The sequence below is a fragment of the Protopterus annectens genome, chromosome 2.part1 (assembly GCF_019279795.1).
Source record: "Protopterus annectens isolate FY-2018-M chromosome 2.part1, PAN1.0, whole genome shotgun sequence".
In the NCBI taxonomy this organism is placed as follows: Eukaryota; Metazoa; Chordata; order Ceratodontiformes; family Protopteridae; genus Protopterus; species Protopterus annectens.
This window is the reverse complement of record NC_056729.1, coordinates 1,420,512,865-1,420,530,430: the sequence shown is the minus strand read 5'-3', so window position 1 is coordinate 1,420,530,430 and position 17,566 is coordinate 1,420,512,865. Positions and strand designations below refer to the sequence as shown.

General features: G+C 46.1%; 1 protein-coding gene across 1 annotated transcript in view; it reads left to right on the top strand.

Annotated features, from left to right (window-relative positions):
* The window catches only part of CFAP99 (cilia and flagella associated protein 99), a 1,556,346-nt gene that overhangs the window by 1,070,508 nt on the left and 468,272 nt on the right, over positions 1–17,566 (top strand). The window lies entirely within an intron of this gene.

Genomic DNA, 17,566 nt, shown 5'->3' with positions numbered 1-17,566 from the left:
TAATTAGTTGATGTAACAGACTATTTAAATGTTTTTTAAGTTAAAAATGGTTGTCTGATGAAGTCCTGTATGTAGGACGAAAACGCGTGTGTTTAATATACTTTTGGTGAATAAAAGCGTTAATTATTTTGGCGTTTCCGTATTTTTGCTGCTTCTACAATAACAGGAGAAGACCGTGGTCCTAGGCGTTCTTCTTTTTTATTTATTGGTGTTGTTAGAAATGCCGTTCTACTGATTTGAATAATTCAGAGAGGATACACTTCAAAATTCTGTCCTCTTTCAAGGAAATTCCCCCACACCCAGCAGACCAGACAGCTGTTTCCTCCAATGCTCCATCACATGATAGAAGCAGGAGTCATAGAACCAGTACCTGTGATACACAAAAGCAAAGGATTTTGCTCCAGAATCTTTTCTGGTAACAAAAAGGGGGCACACCTAGAGACCTGTCCTAGATTTGTTCTTTCTAAACACCTTTGTAAAAGTTCCAAAATTCCAAATGCTCATCTTACAGTCAATCATAGTGTTGCTTCCAGGCCAGTATTTCATAGTGATACTAGATCTCAAAAACACTTATCATATTCCTATTTTTCAGGAAATTGTTTAAATTTGTTGTGTCTGGCTTATATTATCAGTTTTCTACATTACCGTTTGGACTGTCTTTGGCTCCTTGAGTTTTTCCAAACTGCTTGGCCCCAGTGGTTGCCTATTGCAGAACCCTTGGCATCCACATTTTTCTTTATTTAGACAACTTGCTGATTTGTGCAAATTCTGTATCCAGGCGCTTGAGTCCTTAGCCAAGGTCATATCCCTTCCTCTTTTCCCACCTGAGCTTCAAATTGAATCTTCAGAAGTCCTTCCTCACACCCTCTCAATGAATTGTTTTCCTAAGGTATTGGATAGACTCAGTAAAAAAGATGGCCTTCCTGCCAGAAGAAAAAGTTCTGACTTTTCAGGGCATTTTCTTACATTTTTCTCTTCTAGACGTGGTCTCAGAAAAAGAGTTCCTCAAAATTCTAAGCGTCATGGCATCAGTGATCCTCATGATTCCAGTAGCCAGACTGCGCAGGAGAAATATTCAAGAGTATTTGATGAATTGTTGGGCCTAGTACCTTCTTCCCTTGGATTTCCAGGTATTGGTACTGAGATCTGTGTAGCAAGAACTACAGTGGTGGAGGGATCGACTTTCTTGGAATGTAGGACTCCCTTTCTCCCTTCAGACCACAATTCAGTCTGTCCAGATGGACTCTTCAGATTGTGTGTAGGGAGCAGTGTCCAGAGGAGTTCAAGTGCAAGGCTTGTGGGATCCTCAGGACACATCAAATTACATAAATGTAAAAGAGATGCTGTCAGTAATTCATGTCTTAAAAGTTCTTTACCACTTATGGACTCTGGGTCCTCTACTCTTACAACACTAAAATGATGTGACACCTGAAAAGGCAAGGGAGGGTATAAAGTCATACCCTCTTTGGTGGTTGGCAATGATGGCCTGGGAGCTAACTGTGCAGTATTATCTGACTCTTCAGGCCTCATACTTTCTGTCAGAGCAAAACACAGTGATAGACAGATTAAGCAGATCCTGGACAGATACTCATGAGTGGATTTTTCGTGTAGAGGTCTTCTAGGACTTGATCCAAATGTGGTGAACAACTCAAGTAGACCTGTTCCCCTCCTTTCAAAACAGACAACTGAAAAAATGCTGTTTAAGACATCCTTGCAGCCATGTCTGGAAGACAAGCACTCTATTATTCCCATGGTCATCATACCTCTCAACCTCAAAGCCATATATAATGGGGGGACAAAGGCCCAAAAATAGGGACAATTTTTAAATATTGCTCTTACCAACATGGAAAATTGATAGAATAACAGGTTTTGCATTAACATGAATTTTCTGAAGAGTATGAAGTCTATGACTCAAACATTTGTCATGATTTTCTGACTTCAATCCTCAAAGATTTGCCAGAAAAACTAAATTTTATAAGGAGCAGACCAAAAATATGACTAAAAATCTGGACATTCTGTGAACATCTGTACAGCTATGAGATATGATAGTCATGAATGTTCCTATATGCTTTTTTCACACTTTCCAATGATTCCTAAGGTACTTCTAAAGATTTAGAAAGAATTACCAAAGATCATTGTGGTAACCCCATTTGACCCAGGCAAAGTGAATTCTCCCTTTTAATGGAATTGGCCAAGGGCAATTACCACAAGCTTCCTTACAGACTGGATCTGCTCACACATCACCAGGGGTGAATGATACAAACCAACATAGAGCAATTGCAGCTTACAGCCTGAATGATTCTGTTTTGAAACCTTTTAAGCACTTATTCCATCTGAGTGTGCAGCAGGTATTTATGTTTACAAGTGGAAGAGTTTTTCTAGGTGGTGCCTAGCCAATAACAGAGGTGTAGAAAGGGTTTTGACTCCTGTGACTTTGAAATATTTGTGTGAACTACTTAGAAGTGGTTTGTCATATGCTTCTATCAAAGTATATCTTGCAACCAGTGGATCCCCCTCCTCCTTCTGTTTTTGTGGTCAAACAGTTTATGAAGGAGTTGGATCTCAACTATGTTCTTGAAAAGTTGACCCTACCTCCTTTTGAACCTGCCTCTCAGGCTGATTTAATGGTTCATTCCCTCATTGCTGTGACATATGCAAGGCGAGTTTCTGAGCTGCAAGCTCTCACGGTAGGCCAACCATGTCTTATTTTTCAAAAAAACAGGGTCATGTAATGCACTACTCCATCATTTATGCCTAAAGTTGTTTCTGAATTTAATTTGAATCAAGCCATTAATCTCCCAGTATTCTTTCCTGATCCAAAAAAAGAGAGACATGATTCTACATAACTTGGATGTTCACAGGCAGCTCAGGTCATGCCCTGACAGAACAAAGCCCTTTAGGAATGCTGAACAGCTGTTTCTCCCCTGTATGGGGTTAAGAATGGTGAGCCTGTCTCTAAGCAAATTATTGCACAATGGATGTCCTCTGATATAGCTTTCTGTTACTCCCACCATGGTATATCTCTTCCAGACAAGGTTAGGGCTCACTCAACTAGGACCTTATCCTCTTCAGTGGCATATTGAAAAGAGGTGGACTCCAGAAGCATTCTAGAGGCAGTAACCTGGTATGTGAGAGTGTTCAATCTCGCTGTTTGTTCTTACACCTGGGTTCGGAGCCGATCCTCGGCTCCGTGTCGGCCGCTTGGCAAAGCTCTGCATCGAGAAGAAGCTCGAGACCAACCTAACTCCCACAATCCCCCTCTGCCATTACCCCAGATCTAGTTTGCCGCTGCAACGTTCGCATCATTTTGATGAGCTCGGACCACCTCAAAGCTAAGATTGATTATTTCTTATACTTTTTTCATTGTTTTTTGTATACAAACTCTAAAGATTGACTGTGTGTGTGCATGAGTAGTGTATTGAGGGTTTTTCGGTTCCGTATATAAATTTTATATACTTCTTTCAGTTATTCCCTCGGGGCCTACCCCACCCTAACTTTTCTGGAGTTGACTATTGGATGAGACTTTATAACAGGATTTGACTAAATATTACTGGCTTTGACTTTCTTTACTGGATTAGACATTTACTACTGGCTTTTCACTGTTTTCTGGATTGGAATTTGTAAACATGTCAGAAAAGGCTAAATCAGGCTTCAAACGGTGCCAATGTGGACAGAAGATGTCTGTCACAGACAATCATAGTTCCTGCGTCTACTGTCTTGGCCCTCTCCATCTGCAAGAAGACTGCTCCATCTGTCATTCTTTCAGTGGAAGGGTCATGACAGATAGGCGCAGGAAACTTATGGATAGGGGCCTTTTGAAGCCTGCATTCCAAGAGGCTCTGGATGCATCAGACCAGGCATCTAAATCCTCGAAGGAATCGAAGACGTCGGAGCCCAAGTCATCGGCTCCGAGCTCTTCATTCAAAGTTCGATCACCGGTTCCACAGACTTCGGGGCCGAGTGTTGAACTGTTGTCAGTTACCGAGCCTCGAGTCTTGGAACCGGTGACGGAGCTTCCTCCTCCTGCACTTTTGAGGTCAGCTCCGTCTTCGATTCCTTCGACGCGTTCTTCCAGGCCCCTCTCCGACACCGATGTAGACCGCGTGGTGCAGAAATTGATGGAGAATACAGCCTTGTCCAAACTTATCTCTGTCTCCTCCCAGTTGGTGTCGAGACTTGAAGGCCTTCCCTTATCTCCACCTGTTCCTCCTCCGAGGCCTATCCAGTCTTCGGAGCCAGGAGAGGCTGAGCTGTTGATTGTGGAGCCCTTGGTGCCAGAACCGTCTTTTTCTCGGTCGGTACCATTCACCTCGACTCCGTCGGATCCAGTTCCGGAGTCTCGGAGCCGAACATCCATCCTTGGGTCCAGGATTGAGAGTCGGACCGATGTTTCGGTTCCGACACTCCCTCTCGGGGCCTCGGCTCGGATCGACTTGGCTCCGTCCTCGGGGTTGATGCCTTCGGTGCCTGTCTCGGGAATTCCTCCGACTTCTTCGGAACCGGGGGATGCCTCGACTCGGGACCCGGGGGCCTTCGAACTCATGAGGAAGGTGTTGTCTGTTCAGACAACCACTTCAGCAGAAACAGCTTCTCCTTCCCATAAAGGGCCGTTATCCTCCTCTGCACCCACGGCTACATCTAAGCGTCGAGCACCAGTGTCTCAGCCACCCCTAGAGGGTGCCCCCTCTTCCTCGGAGGCTTCTTCGGATGCCCCCCCCGAGGAAGTTCCGAGGAAAAGATTGTGTAAAAGGAGACACTTAGATTCTCCACAAGAATCATTGACATCGGACACTGACTTAGATGAGTCAGAAGGGTCCCCAAAGTCACCCTCAGAGGATGTCTCCTTTTCTGACATCCTGGAGATCCTAAAGCAGAGAGGTGATTGGCAATCCCTCCCCCCTTCTGAGGATGAGTCAGTCTTGCTGAAGGCATTCGGTGCTTGCCCTTCCTCCTCCTGGGTCACTCCGCCCTTCGACGAGTTGATGGAACTGATTGCTCGAAGGGCATGGGAGACACCTGACACGGTGGAGCCAGTTCCTAGAAAGCCTAACAAATATATTACTGCCCCCCAAGATAAGGCTTATCTGACAAAGGGAGTGCCAGTGGATGCTATGGTGGTGGCAGCGGCCACGAAAAAGGAGATGTCTGAATCTTCCTCATCTGTCCATCCGCCTAACAGAGATTCTAGGACTATGGACAGATATGGGAAGCGCATTTTTAGTTCAGCGGCTTTTTCTATGTGATCCCTGAACTATTTGACCCATTTCACACGGCTACAGAGGGATCTAATCAAAGAGTTGGGAGATACCCTCCAGGGTACTACAGATGCTGCTGTCTCAGAGAAAGTTACAGCACATCTCAATACCCTTACATCTATTGTAAACTCGTCCATGAGGCTGATCTCATACGCAGCCGAAGGATCGAGTAGGGCAGCAGCTTCAGCGATTGCTCTTCATAGGCAATCCTGGATGTGCTTATGTTCATTTGCGGAAGCCTTCAAGTCTTCCTTTACTAACGCCCCATTTGATGGTGCCACTCTCTTTGGCCCCAAAGTAAAGGAGACCCTTACCCAGTGTGAGCAAGAGGGAAAGACTCTGTCTGCTGTCGGAGTCCATTTTTCCACCCCATCCAGACTATACCCCAAAGGGCAACGTGGTGGAAAAATGTGGTTTCGAAAACCCCAGGGTTCTTTCCCATGCACACAGGGTGATACTCCCTCCAGAGGCAGAGGAGGGGCAGAGGTGGAAGACGTCGCCCTGGCGGCAGAGGGGGTCCGCAAAACCAAGGTGACAGGGATACACTCCCCGGGAAACCTTTCCAGCACTCCTGAGAGGAGGCCCGACTGTCCTGCTCTGGAGGCAGTCGGGGGTCGCTTAGCTTTATACCCTCAGGCCTGGCAAAATCTTACATCAGACAATTGGGTAAAAAGCGTTGTTACCAGAGGCTACAAAATTCCCTTCCTATTGCCTCCATTTCCACAGAAAAGACTCCCAGATGTGCCGCCCCATCTGCAAGGTCCTGCAGCTACAAAAATTTCAAAGCTGCTAGAAAAAAAGAGTCATCCAACCAGTCCCAGCGGACCAAAGAGGATTCGGAACTTACTCAAGGTTCTTTTTAGTTCCAAAAAAGACAGGGGACTGGAGGCCAATTCTGGACCTAAGCAAACTCAATACCTTTATCAAGAAAGAAAAGTTCCAGATGGTCACGCTTCAATCAATCCTTCCATTCTTACAGAAGGACGACTGGATGTGCTCAATAGATCTAAAGGACGCTTACTACCACATCAAAATGGCCAGGGCGTCCAGGGATCACTTGCGCTTCCGGCTGGGAGCCAGTCACTTTCAGTTTCGAGCCCTGCCCTTTGGTCTGACCTCAGCCCCCAGGGTTTTCTCCAAATGTATGGCAGTGGTAGCATCTCACTTGAGACGCCTGGGATTCCAGGTGTTTCCGTATCTGGATGACTGGCTCCTTTCTGCCACCACCGAGCATCGACTGATTCAGGCCAGGGATTACACACTACAACTTTGTGTTCATCTCGGAATTTCCGTAAATTTCGAAAAATCTTTACTACAGCCATCACAGCATATCTCATTCATAGGAGCAGAATTGGATACGTGTTGCTTAATTCTGAGGCTTCCCCCAGAAAGGATAGCCTCCCTACAAAACCATATATCTCTTCTTCTTTCATCCAGAAAGTCCCCAGCGAAACTGGTTCTGAAGGTTTTGGGTCTCATGGCAGCTTCTCTCATTGCGATACCCTTGGGAAGACTGCACATGAGAGTTCTTCAATGGCTACTGTTTGCACAATGGTCGTTCCAAAAGTTACCTCTGACATACGAAATCCACATCACAAACATATGCAAATCACACCTGGCTTGGTGGCTCCGGACTTGCAATCTCTCCAACGGAAGACCATTTGTGCTGCCCACTCCGACAGCAACGGTGACCACGGACGCTTCCCTGATAGGGTGGGGGGGGGCATCTTTCAGGGACAGACAGTCCAAGGCGAATGGACCAATTTGGAATGCAATCTGCACATCAATGTTCTAGAGTTGAGGGCAGTGTTTCTAGCATTGCAACACTTTGCTCCCCTTCTTCCTCTAGGGACAATTGCAGTCCAGACGGACAACATGTCTGTAGTCTGGTATATAAACAAGCAAGGGGGAACCAAGTCTTACCAACTATGCAGAGAGGCCATGAGAATCTGGCAATGGGTGGAGTCCACGGGTCGCTTTCTGATAGCAACGCACATCCCGGGGTTATCCAACGTCATAGCGGACAGGTTGAGCAGAGCCATCCTGTTACCTCACGAGTGGTCCCTCAAACAGTCAGTTGCGAAGGAAAGTTTTCGCAAGTGGGGCCAGCCTTCCTGCGATCTGTTTGCGTCTCCAATGAACGCCAAATGCAGAAGCTATTTTGCCCTATTACGCCCTCCAGGGGAAGTCCCAAGGGACGCTCTGGTTCACGATTGGCCCCCGGGTCTCCTGTACGCTTTTCCTCCTGTTCCCCTGATTTCAAAATTTCTACAGAAAGCCAGCAACCTGCAAAGGACAATTATCCTCATTGCCCCATTCTGGCCTCGTCAAATATGGTTTCCCTTTCTTCTAGCACACCAAATGCGTGAACCCTGGATCCTGGACCCAGAGCCGGATCTACTGACCCACTCGTCAGGGGCTCTCCACCCGTCGCTTCTCTCCCTCAGACTAGCAGCTTGGCTGCTCCGCTTCCTTTCTTAGCCAGGTCTGATCTTCTATCTCCTGCAGTTCAAAATATCCTGTTGGCTTCTCATAAAGCTTCCACTACAAAGATTTACACTAGTAAATGGAAGCGTTTTGTGCACTGGGCAACTACACAACAATTGGATCCCTTAATAGCTCCTCTGAATAAGGTCTTGGAGTTTTTAACCGAATTGTTCCACCAAGGGGCTTCTCCTGCCACTTTGAGAGTGCAATTAGCTGCCATATCCAATTTTCATGTGGGAGAAAGTGGGGCTCCTATTATGGCTCACAGACTTTGTAAGGCCTTTCTCAAAGGATCTTTCCATATTAGACCACCAGTTAGAAGTCCTACTTCACCTTGGAACTTGAACCTTCTTTTGTCACAGCTGATGCTACCACCTTTTGAACCAGCCTCTTCCTGTCCTTTGAAGTTTTTGTCATGGAAGACCCTTTTTCTGGTGGCTATCACATCGGCCAGGCGGGTATCGGAGCTTCAAGCTCTTTCAGTTAAACATCCTTATTTGATTTTTCACCATGACAGAGTTTCTCTTCGCACTAATCCATCCTTTCTTCCCAAAGTTTGCTCCATTAATAATATTAATCAGTCCATTGAACTACCCACCTTTTTCAAGAACCACTCCGATAAGTTGGAATATATGTTACACAAGTTAGATGTTCATAGACAACTCAGATTTTACTTGGACAGAACAAAGGATCACAGAAAAACAGACCAGCTCTTTGTAGCCTTCTCAGACAGCAAGAAAGGTATGGCAGTTACAAAACAAACCCTGTCCAAATGGCTTTCTGATTGTATTATTTTTGTTTATACTGCCTCTGAGCAAACTTCACCTGTCAAGCCCAAAGGGCACTCTACAAGATCAGTATCTACATCCTTGGCTCATGCAGCTCGCCTGCCGTTAGACACTATTTGTGCGGCTGCCACTTGGTCTAAACCACATACCTTCATTTCTCATTACAAAGTAGACAGGATTTCTAGGGACAGGGCAACCTTTGGTTCCACTGTGCTCAGGAACGTTCTCCCCTGAGTTCCTCAGAAACATGGAGCTAGGGACGCTACCCAGGTGTAAGAACAAACGGCGAGATTGAACACTCTTACATATAGAAGTTATGTCCTTACCATAATGTTCCATGTGGAGTGTTCATCTCGCCTTTGTTCTTACATTCCCACCCTCCCACCCTCAGGAAGAACGTCCAGTTTAGGTGCCTGGTTTGTTTCTCCTGCTTCTGCCTTGAGCAGTTGTTGTGCTATGTAAATAGGTTTATTCTTGTTTGGCATGAATGTGTTATGCTCTCTTTTGTTCTCTGCTGGTTTGCTTGCAAACTAGATCTGAGGTAATGGCAGAGGGGGATTGTGGGAGTTAGGTTGGTCTCGAGCTTCTTCTCGATGCAGAGCTTTGCCAAGCGGCCGACACGGAGCCGAGGATCGGCTCCGAACCCAGGTGTAAGAACAAAGGCGAGATGAACACTCCACATGGAACGTTATGGTAAGGACATAACTTCTATTTTCTGTTCATGCCATCACAAAACACTACAAATTAGATTCATTTTCAAGGTCCAGAGCAGGCTTTCTTAGGACCATTTTGGCTCGTAGATCCTTATCTTTCTACCTTCTAGGTAGAGTAAAGTTTGTGAATCTACCCAAAACGCTACTGAGGAAGTGGGAATGATGAACATAGTACATTTGTTTAAGTTCCTACTTACTTGTACCAGTGGTTGTTCGAATTCTTCACTGCCTCACTGGCAACATCCACCCACCATCCCCCCAGACTGTGCATAGCTGATGTAGGTTTCAACCTCTTTGATTTGGTTGTTGTTGGATTTGTATTTATATGGTATTGTGACTGACTGCAAATTTACTCTTGCTAGATGAATCTGGCTACAGGTACTTTCCTTCTTTGTGAAAGTGCAAGAAAAACATTCTGCAGACACCTTAATGGTTATGGACATCAGCTGGGTGCAACAACCCTGTGTTTCTAAAGGTTAGCCAAACAGTCCAATGATGCTATGCTGATAAGGTCATAAGAAGACTGAAACATGCATGTCCACAGCTAGTGGGATTTGGCTTTATGGTTATGGACATTAGCTGGGTGTGACACCCCTGTGTTTCTAAAGGTTAGCCAAACAGTCCAATTATGCTATGCTGATAAAGTCATAAGAAGACTGAAACATGAATGTCCACAGTTAGTGAGGTTTGGCTTTATTGGCCTGCATTTTCCCATAGCAGACTTAAAAAAAGTCATGGACATTCAGAACTGCCATATAGCTGAAACACCTGATGTCCTAAAGGAGTCACTTGCATATATTCCATTATCCTCTTTTGCAAGATGTTTTAAGGAATCACACAGTGAAAAATCTGGTTTGGCTGGGTTCTTCTTGCAGTTTTTTACTTCTTTGTGAAAGTGAACAAGGGTGAACACTCACTTCCTGTGACAGCTGAAGTCTTCCCTCTCAGGATACGCAAAGCCAAACAGCTGTCACAAGAAAGGAGAGGGAGGGTTGTCTGAGCTAGTGGAAGTTGGTCAGTATTGGGTTGCCTTGTCAGATAACTCAAAATGCCACTGAGGCAGTGAGGAATTTGAACATCTACTTTTACAGGTAAATAGAACTTACGCAACTGCACTTTTTACTGGGTAAGGGAAAAGAACAAGTTCAAATGACTTGCTGTATGTAAGCTCAGCAAAGGTTTGTCCATATGCAAAAGGGGAGAATCCAAGATATTGGTTTGTAGTTGTGTTGATCATAAGAGTAGAAAATGATTCTTGTGAACAAATTTTATACTCTAGCTTAACATGTTTTAGAGACATATAGTTACAGATCGGCTAAATATTCCTGCTTCCCTAGTTTGCTTTATAGTTCAGAACAAAAGTGATTTACTTCATTGGTGAAATATGATTTTTAAGAAGAAGTAGTAATCTACTTCATATTTATTTTTTAACCATTTCATCAACTTCATTCAAACTATGAATATAAAAAGTGCTTGGTAGTATGTTTCAGCAGTAAAATCTATGCTAGTATGTTCAGTCACAGCAGGTATCAAAGTAACTACCAGATGTTAAGTTGTCTATCTCGCCTTCATTCTTGCTGGATGGACTTGGCCTACTACTAAAGCTCGAGAGCTATTTACTGGCTCGAGGCCTCTCCATATCCCACAATGCTAGGCGTCAGATACCCAGATCTCATTTGCCGCTTCAGCTATGAGGTTGTGATTTTACTGGCTCCAGGTCGTATAAATCTTTTCTTGTCTTATTACCTTTATATTGTCTTATTTTTAGATAATCCTTCCCTGTTAGTTGAAATAGATTGTATACCCCTTGTTATCCCACTCAGAAACTCGTTTTGTTGTTAGAGAGTTTCTCCCCCCCCCCCCCCCTTGTTAGGGTAGGGTCAGGCCCTGTTTAGCCACAATTAGTTAGCCTTGTATATTTGTATATTTTTATTAGTAGTAAGGTAGCTGTGTGGTTATAGTTCTATAGTTATTATTAGTGTTAGTTTTATCTAGTGCGTGTGTGCCTTGATTAAGCACTAGTTATTTTTTCCCTTTGGTATCCCATTACCAATATGTCTAAAGATGCCAAAGTTTCAGGTTTCAGGAAGTGTGACTCGTGCTGTCAGAAGATGTCTCTGACAGACGGTCACACTTCTTGTGTTTATTGCTTGGGTCCCCTACACCTGCAGGACTCCTGCTCGGTCTGCCACACCTTTAGCCCGAGAGTCCTGCAGGAGCATAGGAACAAGCTCATTTTGAGAGGCTTACTTAAGCCAGAAGGATCCCCGGCTAAGCTTCCGTCGGGAAAATCCTTAAAGCCCGCCAAACCATCGGCTCCCTGTTCGGAGCTGCCGCCGAGCGGAGCTCCTGCCTCCTCGTCGATTCTGGCTGGAACCGACATCTCAAGACCTCAATCGGCTCCGACCTTAGTGTCGGAACCTTCTCTGAGCTGAAAATGTTCAAGGTCCCCCTCTATAGAATCTGTTCATTCAGCTCCGAGGTCTCCATTGCTTCAGTCAGAGCGAAGCCATAGGTCCCACTCCTCTCTGTCCTCCAGGCTATCTGATCATGACTTGGAGAGGGTGGTCAGTAGGCTCCTAAAATCGCAGGCCCTGGCCAAAATGTTGACCAGCCCTTCTCAATAGACTGTGGCTATCCCTGTGTCTTCAGCAGTTCCTCCTCTGACTCTACCGCTGTGTTCGGAGCCGGAGCTCATCGGGGCTCGAATCGTAGGAACGTTGGAGCCAATACCACACCTTTTGGCTCCCTCGTCAGCTCCGATCTCTTCATTGGTTCTGTCCTTGGAGGGATCCGGGTGCCGAGACTCCCTCATCGGCTCCAAGGGGGCGAGTGGCATCGGACCCTTGTCCGACCCCGTTCTCCCTCTTGGGGCCTCAGCGCAGGTGAGCTCAGCCCCGACATCGGCCTCGGAGCTGTCCTTCTCGGTGCCAGGAGGGGTTCACGTCTCTTCGGAGCGGGGACCCTCTTCTCTGCCTGATAGGGGCGCCTTCGAGGTCATGAGGAGTGTGCTGACTCCTGTGTCGGCTCCATAATCAGCCACTTTGGCTCCTCCCCCCATGGTGCCTGCATCGGTCTCTGTCCACCCTCCTGACCCCGAGCGTGGAGAACAGACGCTCCAGGTCACCCCATTGGGCATATCTTCCTCTTCCGAGGCCTCCCCTGATCATTCAAAAGAGCCACCTTGGAAGAGAAAATGTAAGAGGAAACATGTTGACTCCCCCAAGTCAGTCACGTCTGATACCGACTTGGAGGATTCGGAAGGGTCCCCAAGGTCCCACTCTGAGGATGTCTCCTTTTCAGACATCCTAGAGATCCTTAGGCAGAGGGGGAACTGGAATGCCCTTAACCCTTCCGAGGATGAGTCAGTGTACCTGGACACATTTGGTTAACGCTCTTCCACCTCCTGGGTGTCTCCACCTTTCGACCCGCTCATGGAAGTGGTGGCTCGAAAGGAGTGGACAGCGCCGGACACAGTGGATGCAACTCCCCGCAGGCCTACTAAGTTTATTACAGTCCCAGCCGATAAACAATTTCTGACAAAAGGTGTCCCTGTTGATGCCATGGTGGTGGCAGCAGCCACTAAGAAGGAGTTGGCTGACCCTTCGGTGCCTGTCCATCCACCTAATAAAGAATCTAGGACAATGGACAGGTACGGGAAGCGGATGTTTTCTTCAGCGACCTTTTCCATGCGGTCGCTGAATTATCTGTGCCATTTCACCTGCCTTCAAAGGGATCTTCTCAAGGAACTGGGTGATACCCTTCAGGATCCATCAGCTGCGGAGTCTCAGGATAAGATTAACTCCCAGCTGGCGACCCTTAACTCTATAGTCAACTCCTCCATGCCGCTCATTTCTTATGCAGATGATGGGGCGAGTAGGGCCGCAGGTACAGGCATGGCTTTGAGAAGACATACCTGGATGCGGTTATGTAACTTTGCTGACCCCTTTAAGGCGTCCTTCACCAATACCCCCTTTGATGGTTCGGCTCTGTTTGGACCACAGGTGAAGGATACCCTTACCAGGTGTGAGCAGGAAGGCAAGACTCTCTCTGCCGTGGGAGTCCGTTTTTCTACTCCCTCTAGACCATACCCTAAAGGTCAGAAGAGTGGAAAAATGTGGTTTTGGAAACCCCAGGGAGTCGTGCCTGACACACGTGGCGAGTTCCCCTCCAGGGGCAGAGGAGGGAACAATAATAGACGCTGCCCAAGGGGCAGAGGGGGTCCGCAAAATCAGGGTAGCAGAGAATCTTTCTATGACAAACCCTTTCAGCACCCCTGAGGGGCTGCCCGACTGTCCACCTTCGGAGGCAGTCGGGGGAAGATTGTCACTGTACCCAGAAGCCTGGCAACTCCTCACACAAGACAAATGGGTACGGTCTATCATATCCGAGGTTTACAAAATCCCCTTTGTCCACACCCCTGTACAAGCAAACAGGTTCCTTCCAGATGTTCCACCTGGACTAAGGGAACAAGCAGTACTAAAAATGTCAAAACTGCTAGGAAAAAGGGCCATCCAGCCAGTCCCAGCAGACCAGCAAGGATCCGGGATTTACTCCAAGTTCTTTTTGGTACCAAAAAAGACAGGGGACTGGAGACCCATTTTGGATCTCAGCAGGTTAAACAAATCTGTTCAAAGAACGAAGTTCCGGATGGTCACGCTTCAGTCCATTCTCCCCTTTTTGGGTCAGGACAATTGGATGTGCTCCATAGACCTTCAGGATGCGTACTACCATATCAAAATGGACAGATGCTCCAGAAGGTTTCTCCACTTCCGGCTGGGAGCCAGTCACTATCAATTCAGAGCCCTGCCCTTTGGTCTCACCACAGCCGTAACAGTCAGGTTACGGCTCACCTGAGACTGCGAGGATTCCAGGTGTTTCCATATCTAGACGACTGGCTCCTAACTGCTTCCACCAGGCATCAGCTACTACGAGCCAGGGATTATACCATCCAAACTTGCTCCGAGCTAGGTATCTCTTTAAACTTTGAAAAGTCTGCATTGTCACCTTGTCAATCTATAACCTTTATAGGCACAAGATTAAATACAAAAGAGCTGTCGGCAAAACTTCCCTTAGAAAGAGTATCAGACATTCATCGACATGTCCAGACCTTACTACAGTACAAGAGAATTCAGGCCAGATTTGTACTGAAAACTTTAGGTCTCATGGCAGCAGCAATCACATTACTTCCCCTGGCTCGTTTTCACATGCGGATTCTTCAAAGGATGCTTTTTACCCAATGGACGTTTCAACAGCTTCTGATGTCTCACAACATAGTAATCACCCAATCATGCAAAGACCACCTTTCTTGGTGGATGGTCTCCTCTCAAGTACTTCAGGGCAGACCGTTTGTTCTTCCTCCTCCTGTTGTCATGGTGACAACGGATGCCTCCCTGATCGGGTGTGGGGGGGGGGCATTTTCAGGGCAGGACTGTCCAGGGCACTTGGCAACCTCTATAGTACCACCTGCACATAAACGTCTTGGAGATGAGAGCGGTACTTTTAGCATTGCAAGCTCTTCAGGACTCTCTAACCACCGGGACTATTGCAATTCACACAGACAATATGTCTGTAGTGTGGTACATCAACAAGCAGGGCGGAACCAGGTCCTATCCCTTATGTCGAGAAGCACTCAGACTCTGGCAGTGGGTGATCTCCTCTCAATGGTTTCTGATAGCAGTGCACATCCCCAGGAAGTCCAACGTCATAGCGGACAGGCTAAGCAGAGCTATTCTCATGCCTCACGAGTGGTCTCTCAATCAGTTAGTAGTGGACAAAATTTTCCGCAGATGGGGTCAACCTTGCTGCGACCTTTTTGCAACCCCTCTCAACAGGAAGTGCGACGATTTCTTTAATCTCTTCCCCCTCCCCGGCCACTCCCCCAGAGACGCTCTAGTTCACGATTGGCCCCGGGGTCTTCTGTATGCTTTCCCACCCTTTCCCATAATTCCCAAACTAATTCAGAAAGCAACCGCATTGGGATCCAGGATGATCCTCATTGCCCCTTACTGGCCTCGACAAATTTGGTTCCCTTTCCTGCATCGTCACCTGCTGGAGCAGCCTTGGAATCTGGACCCAGTGCCAGACCTCTTGGTCCATCAGTCGGATGGGCTGCACCAATCCCTCCAGTCTCTCAACCTCACAGCTTGGTTGCTCCACTTCCAACCTTAGCCAGGCTTCCACATATTTCTCAGCCAGTGCGTGAAATCATCCTTTCTTCGCACAAATCTGCTACCAGGAAGACTTATGCTAGTAAGTGGAAATGTTTCTCTTTCTGGGCAGAAGCTAGAAATATAGACCCCTTTACAGCCCCAGTCCATCACGTTCTAGATTTTTTAGCAGAACTTTTTCGAGCAGGATCCTCGTCTGCCACCATTAGAGTCCAATTGGCTGCTATCGCTAATTTCCATGCTGGCCTGTCAGAAACCAGCATCATGTCCCACAAACTTTGTAAGGCCTTTCTTAAAGGGACTGTTTTACTTAGGCCCCCGGTTAGAGATCCCCCGCCTCCGTGGGATTTAAACCTGATATTAACTTCCTTGATTCTCCCTCCCTTTGAACCTGCGGCCTCCTGTTCCTTAAAATTACTCTCCTGGAAGACTCTCTTCTTAGTAGCCATCACCTCAGCTAGGAGAGTGTCGGAACTTCAAGCCCTCTGTATTCGTCCTCTTTATCTTGTGTTTCACAAGGATAGAGTTTCACTCAGGACTAATCCCTCTTTTCTGCCCAAAATTCCTTCTGAGACAAACCTGAATCAGGCTATTGATCTACCTGTCTTTTTTCCTAACTATTCGAACAGAGCTGAACAAAAGTTACACCAATTGGATGTTCACAGGCAATTACGTTTTTATTTGGATAGGACTAAACAAACAAGAAAATCGGACCAACTCTTCCTATCCTATGCTGAGGGCAAGCAGGGCCTGCCAGTTTCTAAAGTAACCTTATCCAGGTGGTTGGACTCTATTATCACTTTGATTTATCAATTGAGACATAAAGAACTCCCTACAAAACCAAAAGCTCATTCCACCAGAGCGTTAGCTACGTCGGTAGCTTTTCAAGCAAGACTACCAATGGAATCTATTTGTGCTGCAGCTACATGGGCTACTCCTCATACTTTCATTTCACATTATAAGTTGGATATGGCCTCCAGGAGTCAAGCTGATTTTGGTTCCACTGTGCTCAAGAGTCTGTTCCGATGAGCCACCCAGAGCTAAGGTGCTAGGGACGCTGTCCCATCCAGCAAGAAAGAAGGCGAGATAGACAACTTAACATTAAGAAGTTATGTACCTACCATAACGTTCCATGTTAGTTGTCTTCTTCTCACCTTCTTTCTTGCGTCCCACCCTCCATCCCCCTAGCCTGGACAGACCGAGAAGAATCCCTTTTGAGGCCTTCTTCCTCTGGCTGAGTTTTATCTAGGTTACGTCCTCCTCTGTTTTTAGTACTGTAGGTAAACCTTGTATTTTGGACAGGTGTCCTTAAAAAAACTTTTTTTTTTTCCATGGTGTTAGCTCTGCCAAACGAGATCTGGGTATCTGACGCCTAACATTGTGAGATATGGGGAGGCCTCAAGCCAGTAAATAGCTCTCGAGCTTTAGTAGTAGGCCGAGTCGGAGTCGAGGATCGGCTCCGAACCCATCCAGCAAGAAAGAGAGAAGACAACTAACATGGGAACGTTATGGTAGGTACATAACTTCTTATTCTTTTGCATTGTTTCCTGAGATTCTAGTATTTAATAAGTAAGAACTGGTTTGATTAGTACCCTCACACTGACTATAATAACATATTCATTTATATAAAAAGGTGAACACAATACTTTTATTTTACTAAATGTGTTACCATATCCTAAAAAAATGACCTCTTCTAGTCAAAATGATGTTTGTTATTCTATTCATCTCATCATCCAAATATCTGCATATATTTAAATGAAAGAAATATAAAAGATCAGTTTTCTTTATTTGGGGTGTTTCTTGCAGACTGGGTTCAGAATTGACAAAAACTGTCAGAGAATGAAGACCAATATTTGAAAAATCATTAAACTATGAGAACAGCAAAATCCACCTGCACTTACGTCTGCAGAAGATGTCTTACTTTATCTGAGGGATAGCAGTAGGAGAGTTGCACCCCTCGCTGTCCAAAACTGAGGTAGCTGTCACTTGGTCAGGTGATCCCTAGTGTAGTTTTTAAGATACATGTATATGTGATGGGAGAAGCACGCAACATATGACAACAGTTTGTTTGTTTATTTATGTATAATTTGTTGACTAGGTAACTCCCAGTAGGCTAGTGACTTCTTTTCAGAGGACAGCAAAGTTGATAGTTA